We start from the raw sequence: 14,072 nt of genomic DNA on the forward strand, positions 1-14,072 counted from the left end.
GGCATATATAAAAAATCCACAGCTGACATCATACCCAATGGTGAAAGAATGACATATTTCCTTTTAAGATCAGAAACAAATAATGATGCTCACTGTCACCTCATTATTCAATCTTGAACCAGAAGTTCTGGTCAGAGCAATTAGTTAAGAAATAGAAGTAAAATACATCTAATTTGTAATGGAAGAAGTAAAACCTTCCTATTTGTAGATTTCATGAGCCTACATGTAAGAAATCCTGAAAAATTCACAACAAAGCTTCTAGAGGTAATAAATTCAGCACAATAAATAGTGTTTCTGTATATATGAAGAAGACATCAAGAAAATAATTTCTACAATAACAAAGTAATCACATATTTAGAAATAAATTTGACTAAAATAATGCAAAGGACTTATACATGATAAGCTACAAAACATTACTAAATAAAATCATAGAAGAGGTAAATAAGCTGAAGGGTGTTCTGTGTTCTTGGAACGGAAGACCAAATATTGTCAAGGCATCAATTCTATTCAAAGTAATGTACATGTTCAATTCAATGCCAATCAAAATTCTGAGAGTATTCTTTGCAGAAATGAAATGTCAATTGTAAAATGTATATGGAAGGATAAGGATCTCCAAGTAGCAAAACCACTTGAAACAGAAGAACAAAGTTGGATGAATCAGATTTCCCTTCCTTAAAACTTATTAGAAATTTACAGTAATCAAAATAACATGTTATTAGCAGAAGGATGGACAAATAGACCAATGAAACTGAATTGGTCTATATATCTATAGACCAATTGATTTTTGACAAGTGCCAGTATGGTCAATAGAGAAACAATAGTCTGTCAACATACAATGCTTGCAAACCAATGAAGATGGACCCCTGCCTAATGCCATACACAAAAAATAACTCAATATTGCTCAAAGACCTAAATATAGCAAGTCATACTATAAAACTCCTAGGAAAGAAACGTGCAGAACCATCTTTAGCATCTTGTTCAGCAATGTTTTCTTAGACTACACCAATAAAGGAAAAATAAATGGGATCGCCTCAAATTTTTAAACTTATGTGCATCAAAGGACTTCACTGTGAAAGTAACCAGACCACCTACAAAATGGTAGAATGTGTTTGAAAACTGCATATATGATATGGGCTTAATATCTAGTAGACATAAAGAGCCCTTCAACTCAACAAAAAAAGGTAAACAACAAAATTGCAAAATTGCAAAATGTCTATTGAAATATTTTGAACAGAAAATATTGGGCAAAATATTTCAATAGACATTTCTCCAAAGATGATATACAAATGTCCAAGAAGTACCTGAAAATATGCTCAACATCATTAGCCATTAGAGAAATGCAAATGAAAACCACAAAGAGATAGCATCTCACACTCACTTGAATGGCTACTATTAAAAAATGAAAAATAAGAAATGTAGAGAATATGGAAAAATATGAGCACCTATTCATTGTTGGCGGAAATCCAAAATGGTGCAGTCACTGTGGAAATCATTTTGGTGGTTCCTCAGAAAGCTAAGCATAGAATTGCTATATACCCCAGCAACCCTACTAGAAGTAGGATGAAATAACCAGAATAAGCAAATTCGTAGAACCAGAAACTAATATATATAGGATGCCAGGTATTGGAGTGAGAACACGAATTGGGGGAGTTAATGCTTACATTTACTGTTTCTATTTGTGGTGATAGAAAAATTTTCTTAATAGTGGTGATGGTAGCACAACATTGCAAACAAAATTATCAGCACTGAATTATATATTTGAATGTGGTTCAAAGGGAAAATTTTAGGTTGTATATACATTGCTAGAATACAAGTTTTGAAAAATATGTAGGACCATACAACTCAAACATGAAATCCTATTGTAAACCACAGACTATAGCAAATAGTACAAATTGAAATATTATTCATTCATGAATTGGAACAAATATACAAGGTGTTAAAAATAGTTGTGGGTATATGGGAACTCTGGATTTTCCTGTATACCTACAAGTTCTCTAATAAAAATAAAATTCCATAAAGTTTTAATGGAGTGATTCAGTCATACTGATGAACACAAATCAGTTTAGAGTGATCAGGATGTGAGCAAATGAGGTGACAGTAAATGATGCTGTCAGACAAACATTTAATTGAGGAGTGAGAGGAAGAGGTATTATGATAGCTAGGGAAGGACAAATATTTAGGAGAGTGTTTTGGTTTGTCTATGCATTTATTTTTTTTTTAGGGAAATAGAGAGACTAAATGAGAATACTGGGATACAGATTAGTCAGAAACTAGTGAAGTCTAATTAATGGGGCAGAATACTGGGGCAGGGCTGTAGGGAATGAGGAGAACGTTGTCCAGAGAGGTTGAACTACATGAGGCCAGCACAGCAGTTGATGGCTGGTATGACAACAGAAATGATATAGCTTCTAACTATGACAATAGAAACACGCACTTCAACCTCATTTTACTTCCAGTAGAACATGCTCCCTTTCGTATTTTAAGATATATCTGAAGTTTATTTTGTAACTCTTCCCAAAGACCTTTTTTTTTTATTTTTTAACATGGGCAGGCACCAGGAATCAAGCCCAGGTCTCCAGCATAGCAGGCAAGAACTCTACCTGCTGAGCCACTCCCAAAGCCCCTTTTACTCTTTGATTCTATTATGATGCAGTCAACAAATACTGTTTAAGAAAATACCATGGTGCCAAGCATCAAACTTTTTGTAAAAAGATAATCTCAATTCCTTTTTAACACCAACAACATTTCATTAAGCTAAACTTTCTGACTTTAGTTCAACTCTCAGCTGTTCCTTTATTGTATTCTAAGTGCCATAATACTTATGGAATAGTGTGAATATATTGAGACAAATTTAAAAGTAAACATATGTTATGATTAATAAGTTTTATCAAAGTGGTAGGCTATGTTTCTTTTGACTCTTTGCATTCTTCCATAAACAGTCTGTTTATTTCTTTCAGTGGCTTCTGTTATTATTAAGACAACTTGCCTATTTCAAACTCCATGTAGGAAGAACTAAATGTTGAAGATTTTTAACAAGCCTATGCAGTATTTTTATATAAATCCAAGGATAGATGTATAGCTCATGTGTAATCTTAGAGCAAAATTTATCTATTTATATATTGAGTTTAATCTACTGGGATTTAGGGATTTTTTTTCAATGTAGTAACTAATTGTTAGTCTGAATATTAGTAACACTAAGATATACTTGAAATATTTATAACAAAAGGAAAATCTGAGACCATTAACTTTATTCTCTATCATGAATCTTATACACCTTGTGAGCACAGAACACAGAAATCAGGTCTCCTTAAAAAATAAGAGTCATTAATTCTTTGTTAATACAGTACTCTTTTGCTCTTTTGGCATTATTATAATGAAGAACAGTGTTTTACAAAACCAAGTCAAGCAAATACATTAAAACATGACCTATTTACTTTGCCATACTCTACTTAAGTGCCCTAAAATGAACTTTTTAGTTAATTAGTATTCTTTTGTTTGTCACTTTAAGTAATTACTCTTTTCAATTTAATTGAAGTGCAGTATGCGAGGCACTAAGGGCTTAGAAAAGACCCACCTATGAATTAAGTTCACTAGGTAGAAAGCAGATGGTAGCATTCAGGAGTCAAAGGACAGTCTGTTGGGAGGTGGGGTGTAAAGTAATGGGGATAATTAACACTTTTTGCTCCAATAATTGTATTGGAAGGATGGGCTTCAAATATCCATTAACTTAAGTGGTCTTTATTCCATCATTAAGCATACTGCATATCTGGCACTGAATTTGCATATATTTAGTACAAATAGACCATGTACATGTATGCTCTTGGGAATGAAATGCAAGAGAAGATTCAAGGATCTCTTCACATATGTGGTTCTTATGCCTCATGCTGTAATCAGAGATGGGTGGATTATGGGGCAAGGTCTTTTAAGGGCATTGCTACTTCTGTGGAGAGCAGAAATTAAGTTTTTCACCTCTTATAGCTGAAACCTCAAGGTCTGTTTGTTCAAGGGTAATCAATCCCTGGGAAAGTTGCTTTATGGTGTCTAAACTCATATGTGTTAAATTTTCAGCTTAATAGCTCATAGATAAAAATGCCATATTTTGTTGTATCTAGGCAATACGTGTTTTCATATCTTAATATTTCTGAAATTGGAATATCTCTTACAATTGCTATGTACATTTAATATGATATGGTTTCCTTTCCTTTCCCTTCCAAAGATTTGGTTAAAAGAGTCATGTGTATTAAAATAGAAGAAATCTTGAAAATGAAGAAATCTAGTGCTTCAATTACATAGGGTTTATGTAAATAGCTGATCAGTTTGTTTTTTTGACTTGATGTATTCCTTACTATATGTCAAATTGTGTACCAGTTACTTTCACATTCCTGATTGTGTATATTCTTCAGTAAAAATTGATGAATTGGTATTATTAGTCTCACATTGCCTGATACCACGGACCTTGAAAGTGTTAAAGTCTGATTGCATCCATCCATCCATCCATTCATTCATCCAATGACATAGCTAACCAACACCTTATTTGAACATCTGCAATAGAAATAAAAATAATGACATGAAATAACACAAATGTATTGAGGATTCATTATGGGCCAGCCAATATGCTAGGTGCTGTGGAGAGAATTATGGAAAATAATGGGACTCCAAATTAAAACTTAGATCTAACTGACTCAGAGATTGGGCCCTTAGACCATGCCAACTTGAAAAACTGAATTAATACGAAGATGTACAGCTGCTCCAGATAAGACATCTACTACAGAAATAGCTGGCAGGATAAAATCCACTGATTTTCTCTGGTATACAAATATCCCTCAAAGAGAACTCTGGAAACAGAGAATTAATATTTTAATCTTGGTCTTGCCTCTTATTGATGACATACCTTTAGGTATATTAATGCATTCATCCAGGGTTGTTCCTCTTTGTCTAAAATATTCACTATGTATCCTAATTGAAGTCACCGTTTATCATAAGATAGTGATAAGGTATATTCCATAAGAATCTATCATAAGGAAGATTTTTCCTTCCTTTTGAGAATGTTATAGCACCTAGAAGTATCTTCACTCTAATTGTCATGCTAGAAAATATAATATCAACCTCTCACCTGCCCAATATTTATCAAAAGCTTGCATATGGGAAATAATATTAGTGGAGATTGTTGAATCATAAGCAGTTCATTTATTACTGAAAACAAATTTTAACCTTTGTTTGGCTCTATTTGAAGAAATACACAAATGGCCCCAATAGTTTAATTGCCTTAACGGATGTTGTGTATTGAAATTTGCTTAGTTTGAATAAGCAGATGTAATTTCATGACCTCAGCTTATATAAAAGGATTACAAAATATGGAATAGTAACATAGGAACCGGTTATTGGTGTTACTATTGGCTAACTGAATCACACTATCCTTCTGAGAGGATCAATAAGAGAAATTACAGCAAGCCCCAAGACTAGTACATAATTTATGGACAAAAACTCATGGAGAAACTTGAATTTTCAAACACATAATATTTCCATTTCTGTGCTTCAACTCTCAGGATGCTTAGAGATAAATTTTCAATCTACAGCTACCAATGACCCGGCAAGTTCTGGTGGGCATTTAAGCATGCTTACTTTGTCCTGATTCTTCTTATTTTCTTGTGTTCATTTTCCCATCCACTTGCCTTGTCCATTTTTGGTACACTAATTGCTAAATATATTAATATCTGAGTAATTTTATATTGAAGAAAAGTGACAAACAACTATTCAGCCAAAACATATATTATGCTGTTATTATGTACCCTTGATGCAGTGTGATGAGAATGGCACTTTACTTCTCTGGTTTCCTCCCCAAACCCTATAACCCTGTGGTCAAATCATGAAGAAAGCACCAGACAAATCTCAGTTGAGAGATATTCTACAAAATACCAGACCTGTATGCCCCAATACTGTCAAGCATCAAAAACAAGGAACTCGGAAAGAATGTCACAGGTAAGAGAACCAAATGAGACATAACATCTAAATCTAATGTAGGATCCTGGATGGGATCCTGGAAGAGAAAAAAAGGCATAAACAAAAACTAAGGAATTACTAATAATGAAGTATCAACATTAGTTAATAATGGATGTCAATTTTGGTTTAATAACTGTGACAAATACACTGTATTAGTATAAAATGTTGAAAATAGGGGAAACTGTATATGGAACACAAGGGAACTAATCTCACTACTTTTCTATAAATCTACACTAAAATTAAAAGGTTTATGAAAATGAAAAAAAAAAAGGCAATACTAAGGATGTGGAATAATTGAGTAAGGGGCTATATATGATATGATTTTATCCACTATGAAGTTCAAGGAAAATATACTTCCTGTGTATATGTTTGTACATGTGTGATATATACAAGTAATATATGACATTTCCTGACAGAACAGAAGAAACCTATTACTAAGTTAGTTATGAAAGTTGTTTTAGAGAAGCTACAGAATCTCAGCTAAGAACAGTAGTTATTGTAGTTTGCACAGGTCTAGTGTGTCTGATAGGAATTCCCTCTTTAAGTGAGGAAAAACAACTCAGGAAAGGAAAAGGAAACTAATGAACAATAAACAACATTTTTCCCCCTAATCTAACTTCTGCTACAGTCCTCTTCCTACCATGAATAGAGCCACAAAATCCTTTTGAGAAAAGTTTTAGGGTCAATGGGGTGTGTCATGGTGAGCTCTAAGTATCTCCTCAACCTGGAAAACCTGCTGACTCTACTTATTATTTTTCAGAGTTCCTTCCCTTAGACATAGTTATAACAGCTCTCAGGTACCTCCTAAATCTGATAACCTATCTGAATGTGCTTTGTTTTCTGAATTGACTTCATTCTTGATGCCCACTGTTAGGTCGGGGGAACAGGGAAGGTCACCATGACTCGAGCTGTGTAAACTATGCCGCCCTTTCTAGAGGTCACCTAACCCCCTTGCTTAAAAACTGCCCACACCAGGACCCAGCAGCGAGCTCACAACTCCCTATCTTGAGTTCTGTGAGCTCTGCCTGGGAGCGCAGGAATAAACTTGCTCACTTTAAGGTTTTTGGTCTGCCTCTTCTCTCTTTCGCCTCCTAAACCTTACACCCACATTTGCTTATTCCTTCTACCCCAGTCTTGGGCTTGTTCTACCACTCTCCTTTAGGTGAATTCAAGTTGCAGGTCAGGACAAAGACCTCTACCTTCTCTGCCATCCCTTCCTTTACTAAAAGGAGTAAATTTAGCCTTCTGGTCTTGATTTAGTTTGGTCAGCTTTCCAGGTCTTCAGATCCATATTTTGTCATTGGTCACATCAGGTAGAAAACCTCTAGAGATACTGGATTGCCTGGAATTGGGTTTGGATGTAATTGAGATACGAAATAACAACAGCCTAAATGTGAGGTTAGTTTATTTCTCTCTCACATAGAAGACCAGAAGAGGGATGTCTGAGTCTTGTATGGGGGCTTCTAGTTGTCAGGGATCCAGGACGTGCCCAGCTTCCTCTTTACCATCTCCAGAGTATGCACTTTTGGGTGTGACCCAAGATGGAGTTGTAGTTGTCACATCATTAATGCAGACTGCAGTATAGAAGTTAGGAAGAAAAAAAGGGTGAAAGATGCAAGTAAGTTATCTTACAACGAAGGCTTTCAGAAGCTGCCCATTGGTCATGGATGAGGGGAGGGAGGGTGGGTACCAATGACTCCATTCTGGAGGGTCATGCTCTTTGGCCACAGAGGCTCTATATATAAGGGAAATGAGAGAATTGATATTGTGAGACACCTAGGAGCCTCTGCTACAAGAGTAATCTTTTTCATTAGCACTTAATCACATTTATCTCCATTGTTACAAAGTTGACTTATGAAGACCTAAGCTCCATTCTCAGGTCCACTTCTTACTAAATGCATGACCTTAGTTAAATCACTCAACCTCTCTGAAATTTAGTTTTCTCATCTATAAAATGAGGTAATAATTTCTCTTCTTCTACCCTTGAAGGATTAAATTAGATAAAGTTACATGAAGGTACATGACAAAGTCCCATGAACTGTCAATAACTGTACTTGACAATTATACAGTGATGCCATCATCATCTTTCTCATCCTCTGACTGTCTCTAACTTGTCTGTGCTATGTCCCTCCCTCCCTCCCCATCCACCTTCTTTTCAGCATACAAAGATTAACATATGGATAATATTTTTCCAAGTCTATACTTCCTTGATTCTAAAACATCTTCGTGTTAACAGCAGCTTTTCAGAAGCAATAAAAAGGCAACCAGTAAGAGCATTAAATGTTCATATCAATTGTTGAACCCATCCTGATTTGAGAAACCTTAATGTGATGAAAGAGAAGTCAGTGTTTCAGAAATCAAATATGTATGATTGAACATAAGAGGCAGGTTTATTGACTTTAAAAATCAAGTAAATAAGACCTGATATGTAGCAGTACATTAATGGAAATTGAAATTAGATATAACTTCAAGTTTCAGTTTCTCCGTGTATTATCTGTGAAAGCTTGAGCAATTTTATAGATTTCTCAAGCTGAATTTTTGTTTGTATGTCCTTTCTGGTGTGTCATGTAAAGGATTCTTATAACAATCAAGTGAGGTGACATTTAAAACTCTTAATATGGTATCTTGCACAAAGTACATACAAAAATAGGAGTTTAACCGTTGCCCTCCCCTGTCCCCGATAATAGGGGTAAAGAGTAAAAATGGTGACCTGAAAGTTACACGATAATGATAGTTCTCAGAGTTTTGAGCTATTACCATGTATTTCATGATCTACCACACTGAATTCTAACATCCCTAATTTAAGGTACTGTCATTGTTGCTATTTTATGGATGCAGAGATTAAAAGTTAGAAAAGTTTATTTGCCAAGATAACCCACCTGGCAAATGGTGAATCCATAGTGTGGAATTCAGAAGTCAATGCCAAACTCGAGCTTTTGGATCTTCATCAGTTCATCAGCATCAAATTCTCTATAGTTGATTTGGCAAATATTAACTCAACATATGATCAATTTGACAAAATCTCACAAACAAAGGAGGTGCAGGGTTAAGGTTAGGGCAGACACACACACAGGCAGGATATATATCTGCAAGAGAGCAAGCATCCTTTAGGAGCTAGCCTGTCCATTCCCAAATAAAAATGGTGGATGTTGCAGAAGGAAACCATGTTGGTCTGCAAAATAATCTTGGATACAACAAAATCCCAGTGAAATTAAACGTTGGAAAAGATCTCTAACTTGTTCAATTGGCCATTTGATAAACTGATCATTTTCTGAATTAAATTTTAGTTCATTGGCCAAAGTCCATTCTTTCAACTCCACACCCTGCTGCCCTGGCACACCAGTTTAATTTCTCTTTAAATGGTTGGTAGCATTTTTCTCCCATGCACATTCTTATGTGTCTGCCATCAATGTTCTATGCATTTCACTTACCCAGAAGACTATTTGGGCAAAGGAGTAGGATCTAGGGATGATTAGCTGACCACTATGAAGCACATGTGGTGGGATATGGCATGAAACAAACAAAATGAAGAAAAAATTAAAAATCTGCCCTGGCAGAATCAGGAAAACATCAGGCTGGGGTATGCCAGGATATGATTACTGGGCTCTGAGGCACACTGCCCAAGAGTAAGGATTTGAATTACACCATTCCCACAGCCAGAATGGTAGAAAAAAAGAAGAACGGAATTAATACTTCATGTCCCTACTGTACATTAAGTGGTGTCTGTTTAATTCTAACAACAATATTGTTAGTAAGGGAAGTTTATCCCCGCTTCATAGTTGGTAAGCCAAAGCACGCGTGATTACCTTTGTTTTTCTCACCCTAACAATTGGCTTTACTAGGCAGGTTCTTCTAGCCTCCAACTTTATAAGTGGGAAATTCCTACTTATTTAATACATAAGTCATTCGCAAATGCAATAACAATAATAATAAGCAGGCCCGTGATTGGTCAGTCTTCTATGGGTTTGTGACTGAGATTCTATCCCGGGTCTCTCTGACTCCATAATTCATGCTCATGACTCAGACTTGCTGGGAATAAAATCGATTATTCCAGAAGACACGTATTTACTTTGCTAAGTCTGGGAGTCTTTTTGAATACAGATGGGTCCCCAAAAAACAGGTGGATACATAATCTTGAATATACACCCAAAGTACTTACAGGTGACTCAGAACAATGGTTAACATAAATAATTTTTATGCTGATATGATGATAATCCTTATGAGCTTGAGATATATAGGTCTGTATATATATATATACTAGAAAATATGTGTGTGTGTGTCCTATATATATGTTTTCTAAGTTCTGTAGCCTACCTTTTAGATTTTTTGTTCATTTTTTTTTTAAACATGGGCAGGCACCTGGAATTGAACCTAGGTCTCTGGCATGGCAGGCGAGAACTCTGCCACTGAGCTGCTGTTGCCCACCCTTTTGTTCTTTTTTTGATAAGGAAATCATAATATTCACTTCTTCCTGCTGTCACTATATGCAATGATTATAATTTGCCCCTATATTAAAAAGATAAAAGTTTTTGTGACTGACCTCTTCTATCTAGAAAAGTACATGAACATTTATTTGCTCACAGAAAGCATAGACTTTTCAACAACTATTTCTCCCCACTGTTGAATTTGTTTAAATTAATTTACATCAGGATTTAGTTTAGGCTTAATAAGCAAAAACTTGTAAAAGAGTTTATGGAAAGAGTTGAGACTAAAACGCTAATGATTTTTTATAATGATCTTCTTGAATGAAATCACTACATTAGTTTAAAGCAACAAAAATATTTATATTGGTAATTTCTAATCACTCTCCTTCTCCTACCAAAAAAAAAAAAAAAAGTCAACCCATCTTATATTGTGGGCTAAGGATGTTGAGACATAAACTGACAACTTTGCCAGGCAAGTGTGTTGCTTTAGTGTCCATGTTAGAAATAATACTACTGAGTCAAATGCTTACTTTCTACTTGGGTTCTCTAGCAAGACTTCAGAAGAAGGACCTTCCACATTGAGCCTAATTATCATGTTAATAAGATATACTTAAAAGATCATTTATTGCCAGACTGAGTGGCTCCCACAGGAAAAGGCTGGCACTGGAAATTAGGGAACAGATGGGCCTTTTGGAAATCAGGAGAATCGGACATGCAACTGGAGGAGGGGAGGCCTTTTCTCAATGATTGTGTGGATCCCATGGGCTAAATCTTGTCCACAGGTTCACAGGAACCAACCCTTGTGGGAGGCTGTTAGACTAAAGTGCCAACACATGAGAAAATAAGAATTTTGTAAAGACCCCTGGATGGCATCTTATGATTTCCTTTTCTTTATTTTCTTTAGCAAATGTTCTTATCTTGTTTGTACTTCTAAACTAACTTTAGGCTGAAAATCAAATTCTGCTCTCCTCTTATCTCTGGCAATTCCCTCTTCTCCCTGAGTCCTTAATAGGCCAGATACAAATATGTAAATATCATACCTTGGTTTGGTAATTAATTTCCTTAAGGTCAACACTGAAGGATAAGGATGTTACCTTTTCTTTATGAATAATTTATTTTGGTGAAAGATCTTTATTTATTCAAAAATCGTGAAAACAGCATAAGCTTTTAAGTGCTTATATCTGACTGAATTCCAGCTCTGCCTTTAGCTGAGTGACTGGACAATTTGCTTAATCTTTGAGTCTCTTACGTTTTCATTTAAAATATGAGTTTAATAACATATAACTCAAGTGTTCATAGCTTTTAGGGGTTAAAAAAAATAAAGATAAGTTGTGTCCAATACCTGTCATTTCTATCCTGTTTCCCAGTATTGAATGTAGAAAAAGCTCAGCTAAATCAGGATAATTTTTATCTGCTAAGTATCATTTTGTTCTGAAAAAAAATGATGAACACATAAATAGACTTGAAATTAAAATAGATGACATGATAGATAAAAAGATAGATAGATAGATAGATAGATAGATAGATAGATAGATAGATAGATAGATAGATAGATAGAGCAAAACCACCTAGATACATAGCAATAAATTTTAAGTTTCTAGGATTTTCATTGTTATTATTTTATTATTATGTGTTTAACACAGTGATAAATGCCTTAGTTGTATTATCTTGTTAGAACATTATGGCACTTCAATAAAGTAGACTAATACTTTTATTATCTCCATTTAACAATTGGAGAAACTTCTTAGGTTAAGTTACTTAAGTCACCTAAGTAATAAGTGTCAGATTCAGGGGTGGATTAATTTAGGAAGTAAATGAACCCTAAGATCCCCCACTCATGTTGGACTATTCCAACTGTCCCAGCAAAGAGTTCACATGGAGATATGTTATTGTAATATTTGCAAATAAATTATTTAAACTTCAGGCAACAAAATATATGCATTTGTTCCTGACTCAAATACTTTCTCATCCTTCTCAGGTTACCCTACACTTTCAATTTTCCTATCCCTCTGTTTTCTTTTTCCTTAACATTAATCATTGTCTAGTATTTTGTGTGATCTTATTAACATATTATTAATTCATTTTGAGTTGTTTTATTTATTGATTGATTGTATTTATTTTCTTGCTTATCGCTAACTTCTCCATGAAAATGAAAGTTACATGAGGGCTGGATTTTGGTGGTGCTGCTTAAATCTGTTTCTTTCCAGTGCCTCTCTGGAGCATAGTAGGAACTCAATAGATATTTGATGAATGAAGAATTGCTGATTGACCGAATGAATAGGGATCTGTCTGCCTTGCAGTCTTGTGCTCTTTATTCCAACACTATTCTGTCTCTCTGAACACCCTCCATCGTAAACAGCGTCCCCTCAACCCTAGGTGTTTGTGAACAAAAATTCAATCTGGAAGCCTTTGCATTGCTCCAAGATAATGAATTGGTTACCATTTAATCAGTATCCAAGAATTATGGGGCAACATTTGAAACCTGACAGGTATATAGCAGCAGAAAAAGCCAAATTAAAAAAGAAGCGTGCAATCTTAAAGTTAAAAATGTAACTAACAGAAAACACAGTTCTGTAGGCTGAGCATATTCCCCAAACCCATAGGAATCAAAGTTTGTGTGCAAGATTCTGTTGAAGACAGATGCTACCTTCAATATGTTTCCTACTAAACCATACCTCCATGAGTGGAGTATAGGTAATTTAACATAAAAGACACATCTTATAGGGAATTTCTCTGGTTTACATTTCTCATGAAATATATGTCTAATAATATCAGATCAGAACAATCATCTTTATAAAAATCAAGCATCTCATATTCAGTGTACCCTTTGGCATGGATGTTTTGTATGGAGTCAGAGAAACTGGATTTCTTTGTCCACACATCAAAGTATATCCAGCAATACTTGATTATAATGTAGTTCTTCTGAAGAATAGCAATTTCAATGAACAGAAATAGGTTATTCTGATTGACTGAATATTCTATTATGTGATGGGTTCTTTTTGGGTAAAAGCAGTATCAATACAAATTAATACTGTTTATAACTGATCTAAATGTTTTAGTGCATTTTTCTTCTTCCCTACATAATGAAGATGTAAAAACTCCCCATTAATCATTACCTGGCATATATTCAGGGTTGCATTAAAGATAAATGTGTAATCCTGCAGAGGTATGCATGGGTATTGTCCCAGATCCGCATTGAGAACTTTTTTTTGGAAGGAAATAAATCCCAGATGCAATGAGTCTCACTTTAGATTTATTCAATTATAGAATTGTAGGCCTTGAAGGTCTTGTTCCATCCACCATTGCATAGATTATTCTGACATCCAGAGAGAATAATTACCTTTCTCAACAACACACATACAGCTTATAACAGAAATAAGGCTTCATTTGCTGTTTGTATTAAACACAAACCATGTGCACCTCCTCAGAGTCCCCCAGTTCTGCCTGCCTCCCAGACTTGTTCAGCCCATTTTCTTGCCTAGAACACCCTTCAAGCTTTACTCTGAGAGTGTCATGTCTTCCTTCTGGTCCGTGCTTGACAGCTAGGACTTGACTACCACCTATTTTGGGGTCCCTTCCACCACTTACAAGTCCTGGATAAAAAGCTACATCAAAGAGTTCATGTCCCTCATTTGGAAAGCAGTGTCC

At 35.1% G+C, this 14,072-nt stretch overlaps 1 long non-coding RNA gene across 1 annotated transcript; it reads right to left on the minus strand.

Moving 5' to 3' along the window:
• Positions 1 to 7,403: 7,403 nt before the first annotated feature.
• On the minus strand, positions 7,404 to 9,932 carry LOC143651499 (uncharacterized). The gene is made up of 3 exons (XR_013159991.1): positions 9,807 to 9,932; positions 8,880 to 8,970; positions 7,404 to 7,574 (listed from the first exon to the last, which is right to left on the minus strand). It is a non-coding gene; the product is annotated as an uncharacterized LOC143651499 (long non-coding RNA).
• Positions 9,933 to 14,072: the final 4,140 nt, after the last annotated feature.

Source organism: Tamandua tetradactyla, chromosome 12 (assembly GCF_023851605.1).
Source record: "Tamandua tetradactyla isolate mTamTet1 chromosome 12, mTamTet1.pri, whole genome shotgun sequence".
Lineage (NCBI taxonomy): Eukaryota > Metazoa > Chordata > Mammalia > Pilosa > Myrmecophagidae > Tamandua > Tamandua tetradactyla.